Raw genomic sequence first — 7,805 nt, forward strand, 5'->3', positions numbered from 1 at the left:
GTGTATTGATTTATGACTACCTGTAACTCCTACTTCTCTAACATGTGGAAAACCAAACTAACATGTGGAATCTGACTGCCTTGGGTGCGCTTTCTCAGCACTTCTTGAGACTGTGTATCTCCAGGCCAAGGTCACTCATATTGGCTCAGAATAAACCTCTTTAAAATAATTTACAGAGTTTGATTTTTCTCTTAACAACTTGCTGGGAATAGAAATGCATGTGGTTAGCAAAGTCTTCACCAAGAAGGAGATGAGCTAGGGGGCTCTTCCAGAGTGAGTGGAACTCGACCAGCTGGCAGAGGAGGTGTGGGATGCATTCCAGGCTGCGGAGAGCACACTGATAGAGAAGCATAACACACACAGAGAGCTGTAAGTCATTGGATTTGATTGACACAGCCTGTGCTGAGGAAGGGGAGGAGGCACAGCAGCAGATGTGGCAAGAGAAAGGGAACAGGGATATATAATCTTAATTTTTAAAAATAAGAACTTTACTGGGATATCATCCACATGTCATATAATTTATCCTTTTAAAGTCCACAGTTCAAGAGTTTTTAGCATATTCACAGAGTTATACAACTATCACCACTTATCATTTTAGAACATATTCAACATTCCCCAAAAGACACCCCATACCTGTTAGCAGTTATTTCACACTGCCAGATCCTCCTAGCCCCTGGAAACCACTGGACTACTTTCTAACTCTGGATTTCCCTATTCTGGATATTTCATGTAAATGGGCTCTTGCAATGTGTGGCCTTTCTGACTGGTTTCTTTTGTTACTAGAAAGGGGTCCTGATCCAGATCCCAGGAAAATGTTCTTGGACCTTGCAGAAGAAATTTAGGGCAAGTTCATAAAGTGAAAACAAGTTTATTAGAGAAGAAACAAAAGAATTGCTACTCCATAGACAGAGGAGTGGCATGGGCTGCTTGACTCAGTATACGTATAGTTATTTCTTGATTATATGCTAAACAAGGAGTAAATCATTCTTGAGTTTTCTGAAAAAGGGGCGAGCAATTCTAGGAACTGAGGGTTCCTCTGCTTTTTAGATTATATAGGGTAATTTCTAGACATTGCCATGGCATTTGTAAACTGTCTTGGTGCTGGTGGGAGTGTCTTTTAGCGTGTGAATGCATTATAATTAGCATATAATGAGATGTGAGGAAAACCAGAGGTCTCTTTTGTCACCATCTTTGTTTTGGCTGGCTTTATCACTGGATCCTGTTTTATCAGTGGGGTCTTTGGGACCTGTATTTTGTGCCAATCTCTTATCTCATCTTGTGACTAAGAATGCCTGACCTAGGAATGCAGCCTAGTAGGTGTCAGCCTCATTCTACCCAGCCCCTATTCAAAATGGAGTCACTCTTGTTCAAACACCTCTAACACTTTCACTTAGCATGTTTCACTTAGCATGCATCCATGTAAAAGTATGACTAAGTACTTCATTTCTTTTTATGGTAGAATACTATTAGATCATAAAAATATACCCTACCACATTTTGTTTATCCATGCATCAATTGATGGACATTTGGGTTGTTTCCACTTGAAGTTTAGCATAAAGATTATTTTAAAGTGAAAACATTTGAAATCTTATCTAAACTTTCCTTATCTGACTATTGCAGGGTCTTTTGAAAATTGAACTGCCGTTACTCTCCACTCCAAAGGACTTTCCAGTAAGGAAACAGACTGCCTATTCCCATCGGCATAAAGAAAGGCCAGTTGAGCATTCCAGCTTTCCCATTAAAGCCCTTGGGTATTCAGGGAGTCACTCATTACTGAGTGACTTCTGCCTGCACCTGTGAATAAAACTTGTCTTTTCTCTTATTAGTCTGTCTATTGTCAGTTCTTTTGCATTCCCCAACCATGGTAATTTAAGTGGATAGAGGAAAAATTTTCCTTCCAACGAACTTTTTGGTTATTATGAATAATGCCACTCTGAGCATTTAGGTATAGGTTTTAGAGTGAACAGATATTTTAAATTCTCTTGGGCATATATCTAAGAATGGAATTGCTGGGTCATATGGCAACTGTTGCTTGAACATTTTGAGGAACTGCCAGGCTGTTTTCAGAGGGGCTGCAGCATTTTAAAACCCTACAAGCCATGTATTGTGGGTACGAGGTGGCATGCCAGTGAGGTTTAGATTTTTATTCCCTAATGAGTAATGTTGAGTCTTTATGCATTTTTACACTCATTCTTCTCCCTTAATGTGTACTGTTTGCTTTGCTTGCTTGCTTGCTTGCTTTTTTTTTTTTTTTTTTTTTCTGGAGATGTGGTTAACATCTGTCATCAGGCTGGAGTGCAGTGGTGCAATTACAGCTCACTGCAGCCTTGAACTCCCAGGTTCAAGTAATCCTCCCATCTCAGCTTCTTGAGTACCTGGGATTATGGAAACACAGCTAATTTTTAAATTTTTTGTAGTGATGGAGTCTTGCTATATTGCCCAGGCTAGTCTCGAACTCCTGGCCTCAAGTGATCCTCCTGTCTTAGCCTCTCATAGTGTTGGGACTGCAGGCAGGAGCCACCACGTCTAGCCCTGCTTTCTAATACATTAATGCTTGTCCAGATTTTAAAAGAGATAACACAATTAACTCATTCCTTTCCATTCACGTCTTACCTCTAGCCTTCCATTCTCAGCCAATGTTTTCTAAAAGGTGAGTTCTATTTGTCTGACTTTATTTACTCATTTTATACCTATCCCTCCAAGGCCACCATGTCCCACTGCTCCAGGTGACACCATTCACTTAGAATACAATGGGTTTGGTGTCCCCAGAGCTGTACAATGGTAGCTGCCCTGCCCCTCACCAACTCCCCTTGCATCCCTTGTTATCAGGCTTCCAGAACTTTTGCTCTCACTCTTGGAGGCTTCCCTGGAAGGCAGAGCTTCCCAACTGCGTCTGCTGAGATTAGGCAGATGTGTGTCTAGCTAAGGATCCCTTAGGCTTCAGGGCTGCCAGGTGGGTCCCGGAAAGCTAGAGTATCTGAGATGGTTGCATCTGGCCTCAGGCAGCCTTGCCTGGTACCTTTTGGTATTATACAAATATCATTTTCTATTCTGCTCTGGTCAAGGACTGAGAAGTTGTGCTAAGGTAATGAATCACCTCCAAATTGCCAAATCCAACCGATATTTTTTTCTGGTCTTCAATGTCCTCTCCTGGGCCCTTCCTATGTCTCCAGCTGCTTCTGTTATCAGCCAGGTCTAGGCCCGTTCAAAGTAAATCAAGCACTGTGACATGGGTTTTGTGAGAGAGAAAAGATTTATTCTCAAGACTGCCAAGCAAGCAAGTAAGCAAGCAAGCAAGCAAGCAAGCAAGAGAACAGCTCTCAAATCTACCTACTAAAAGATAAGGCTTAGGGATATTTATGGGTTAAGGAAGTGGGGTGGCCTTAGGAAAGGGGGAAGGTGATTGGCAGCGGGGAAAAATGAAGTAACAGGTTAATTCTGCACAAGTGTAGTCAAGGTTCATGGCATTTCATAAACATATATACAGAAAATGGCAGTGTTAGCCTGATCTGAGGGTGGAGGTTTTGGCCCTCTGACATGAAAAGTCCGCCTCTCGGGCACTTTTGCAGGCCCAGTGGAAGGGTCAGTGGTCTGATCTGGTTTGAACTGGACAGGAGCTGGACCAAGTTCCTGAAAAACACTAGAGTGACCATTAGCATGGTGACCTGTGAATGTTATCTATAAAGTAGCCAGGGAAGGTTAAAATTAAGTTTCAGCATTCAGCAGGGCAACCTTTAGGTACTGTAGCCATCAGCTTCATGGAAAAAGGGGGGAAAATTTCCACAAAAAGGAAGCAAACACAGTCAAGCAGGGCAGGCAGACCTGATTAAATTAACCTGTCCATCTCACTGCTTTGTCTCTATCTTAAAAATTTTTTTAAGTTTTAATTTTTATGGGCACATAGTAGATGTATATATTTATGGAGTATATGAAACATTTTGATACAGACATGCAATGTGTAATAATCACACCAGGGTAAATGCGGTATCCATCACCTGAAGCATTTATCATTTATCTGTGTTACAAACATTCCAATTATATTCTGTTAGTTATTTTTAAATGTACTATAAATTATTGTTAACTGTGGTGACCCCCTTGTGCAATCAAATACTAGATCTTATTCATTTAATCCACCAAATTTTTGTATTCATTAACCATCTCCACTTCCTCTCTCACCCTATCCCCCACCACCCCTTCCCAGCCTCTGGTAACCATCCTTCCACTCTCTTATCTCCATGAGTTCAATTGCTTTGAGTTTTAGCTTCCACCAATAAGCAAGAACATACGAGGTTTGTCTTTCTGTGCCTGGCTTATTTCACTTAACATAATGTCCTCCAGTTCCATACATGTTTTTGCAAATGACAGGATCTTATTCTTTCTTATGGCTGAATAGCGCTTCATTATGTATATGTATCATATTTTCTTTATCCATTCATCTGTTGATGGACACTTAGGTTGATTACAAATCTTGGCTATTGTGAATATTGCTGCAATAAACATTGAAGTACAGATATCACTTCAATGTACTGATTTCCTTTCCTTTGGGTGTATTATATTTAGCAGTGGGGTTGCTTGATTGCATGGTAGCTCTAGTTTTAGATTTTTGGGGAACTCAAAACAATTCTCCATAGTGGTAGAACTAATTTACATTACCACCAACCGTGTACAAGAGTTCTCTTTTCTCTACATCCTCACCAGCATTTGTTATTACTTGTCTTTTGGATAAAAGCCATTTTAACTGGGGTGAGATGTCATCTCATTGTAGTTCTGGTTTGCATTTCTCTGATGGTTAATAATGGTATGTACCTTTTCATAAGCCTGTTTGCCTGTTTGCCATTTGTATGGCTTCTTTTGAGAAATGCCTATTCAAATCTTTTGCCCATTTTAGAATCAGATTGCTGGATTTTTACTATTGAGTTGTTTGAGCTCCTTATATACTCTGGTTTTTAATCCCTCGTCAAACGGATAGTTTGCAAACATTTTATCTCATTCTGTGGGTTGTCTCTTCACTTTTTTTATTGTTTCCTTTGCTGTGCAGAAGCTTTTTAACTTGATGAGATCCCATTTGGCCATTTTTTGCTTTAGGTATTACACAAGAAATCTTTGCCCAGACCAACGTCCCGGAGAGCTTTCTCAATGTTTTCTTTTAGAAGTTTCTTAGTTGAAGTTCTTAGATTTAAGTCTTTAATCCTTTTGGATACGATTTTGTATATGGTGAAAGAGGGGGGCCTCATTTTGTTCTTCTGAATATGGATAACCAGTTTTCCCAGCACCATTTATTGAAGAGTCTGTCCTTATTCAATGTATGTTCTTGGCACCTTTGTCAAAAATGGGTTCACTGTAGTTGTATGGATTTATTTCTGGGTTCTCTGTTCTGTTCCATTAGTCTATGTGCCTGCTTTTATGCCAGTGCCATGCTGTTTTTGTTATTAGAGCTCTGTAGTATAATTTGAGGTTAAACAATGTGATTCCTCCAGTTTTGTTCTTTTTGCTCATTATGGCATAGGCTATTTGGGTCTTTTGTGGTTCCATATAAATTTTAGGATTTTTTATTATTTTTGTGAAGAATGTCATTGGTATTTTGATAGCGATTGCACTGAATCTGTAGACTGCTTTGGGTAGCATGGACATTTTAATAATGGCTCTCCAATCCATGAACTGAAACATCTTTCCATTTTTTTGTGTCCTTTTTAGTTTCTTGCAGCCATGTTTTATAGTTTTTATTGTAGAGATCGTTCCCTTCTTTGGTTACGTGTAGTCCTTTGTATTTTATTTGTAGCTATTGTAAATGGGATTACTTTATTGACTCTTTTTTAGATTTTTCACTCTTGGCATATAGAAATGCTTCTGATTTTTGTATTTTGATATGATATCCTGCAACTTCTCTGAATTTATCAGTTCTAATAGTTTTATGGTGGAGTTTAGGTTTTTCCAAATATAAGATCATATAATCTGCAAACAAGGATAATTTGACTTCTTTATTTCCAATTTGGATGCCTTTTATTTCTTTCTCTTGTCTGATTGCTCTAGCTAGGACTTCCAGCACTATGTTGAATAACAGTGGTGAAAGGGGGCACCCTTGTCTTGTTCCAGATCTTAGAGGAAATGCTTTCAGTTTTTCCTCATTCAGTATGAAACTAGATGTGGTCTCTATTCTGTTCCATTGGTCTATATGTCAGTTCTTGTACCAATACCGTGCTGTTTTGGTTACTGTAGACTTGTAGTATAGTTTGAAGTTCAGTAGCATGATGCCTCCAGCTTTGTTTTTTGCTTAGAATTGTCTTGGCTATTTGGGCTCTTTCTTGGTTCCATATGAGCTTTAAAATAGTTTTTTTCTAATTCCGTGAACCATGTCAATGGTAGTTTAATGGGAATAGAATTGAATCTATAAATTACTTTGGGCAATATAGTCATTTTTATGATATTGATTCTTCGTATCCATGAGCATGGGATGTTTCTCCATTTGTTTGTATAAGACCGCACAGCTACAACCATTGGATCTTTGAAAAACCTGACAAAAACAAGCAATGGGGAAAGGCTTTCCTATTTAATAAATGGTGCTGGGAGTGCTGACTAGCCATATGCAGAAAACTGAAACTAATGTGCAGATTCCTTAAAGACCTAAAAGTAGAACTAACATTTGATCCAACAATCCCACTACTGGGTATCTACTCAGAGAAAAATAAGTCATTACATGAAAAAAGAGACTTGCATACGCATGTTTATAGCAGCACAATTCACAATTGCAAAAATGTGGAGCCAACCCAAATGCCCATCAATCAACGAGTGGATAAACTGTAGTATGTATACACAATGGAATACTACTCAGCCATAAAAAGGAATAAATTAATGGCATTCACAGCAACATGAATGAGATTGGAGACCATTATTCTAAGTGAAGTAACTCAGGAATGAAAAACCAAACATCGTATGTTCTCACACATAAGTGGGAGCTAAGCCATGAGGATGTAAAGGCATAAGAATGACACAATGGACTTTGGGGACTCAGGGGGAAAGGGTGAGAAGTGGGTGAGGGATAAAGGACAACAAATTGGGCTCAGTGTATACTACGTGGGTGGCAGGTGCACCAAAATCTCCAAATCACCACTAAAGAACTTACTCGGCCAGGCATGGTGGCTCACGCCTGTAATCCTGGCACTTTGGGAGGCCGAGGTGGGCAGATCACTTGAGGTCAGGAGTTCAAAACCAGCCTGGCCAACATGGTGAAACACCATCTCTACTAAAAATACAAAAAAACTAGCCAGGCGTGGTGGTGGTTGCCTGTAATCCTAGCTACTTGGGAGGCTGAGGCAGGAGAATCACTTAAATCTGGGAGGCAGAGGTTGCAGCGAGCTGAGATTGTGCCTCTGCACCCCATCCTGGGTGACAGAGTGAGACTCCATCTCAAAAAGAAATAATAAAAAATAAAAAGAACTTACTCATGCAACCAAACACCTGTTCCCCCAAAACCTATGGAAATAAAAAATGTTAATAAATAATTAAATAAAATAAATTCAATATCCCTTCATGATAAAAACCCTCAAAAAACTGGATATGGAAGGAACGCACCTGAACACAATAAAATACATTACATATGACAGCCTCTAATGATCCTTCGCATTTCTGCTGTATCAGTTGTAATGTCTCCTTTTACATCTCCAATTTCATTTATTTGGGTCTTCTCTCTTTTTTTTCTTAGTCTGGTTAAGGTTTGTCAATTTTGTTTAACTTTTTAAAACTCCGACTTTTTGTTTTGTTGATTTTCCATATTTTTTTGTTTCAATTTCATTTATTTTGGTTCTGAT

Source organism: Pongo abelii, chromosome 14 (genome assembly GCF_028885655.2).
Source record: "Pongo abelii isolate AG06213 chromosome 14, NHGRI_mPonAbe1-v2.0_pri, whole genome shotgun sequence".
Classification (NCBI taxonomy): Eukaryota; Metazoa; Chordata; class Mammalia; order Primates; family Hominidae; genus Pongo; species Pongo abelii.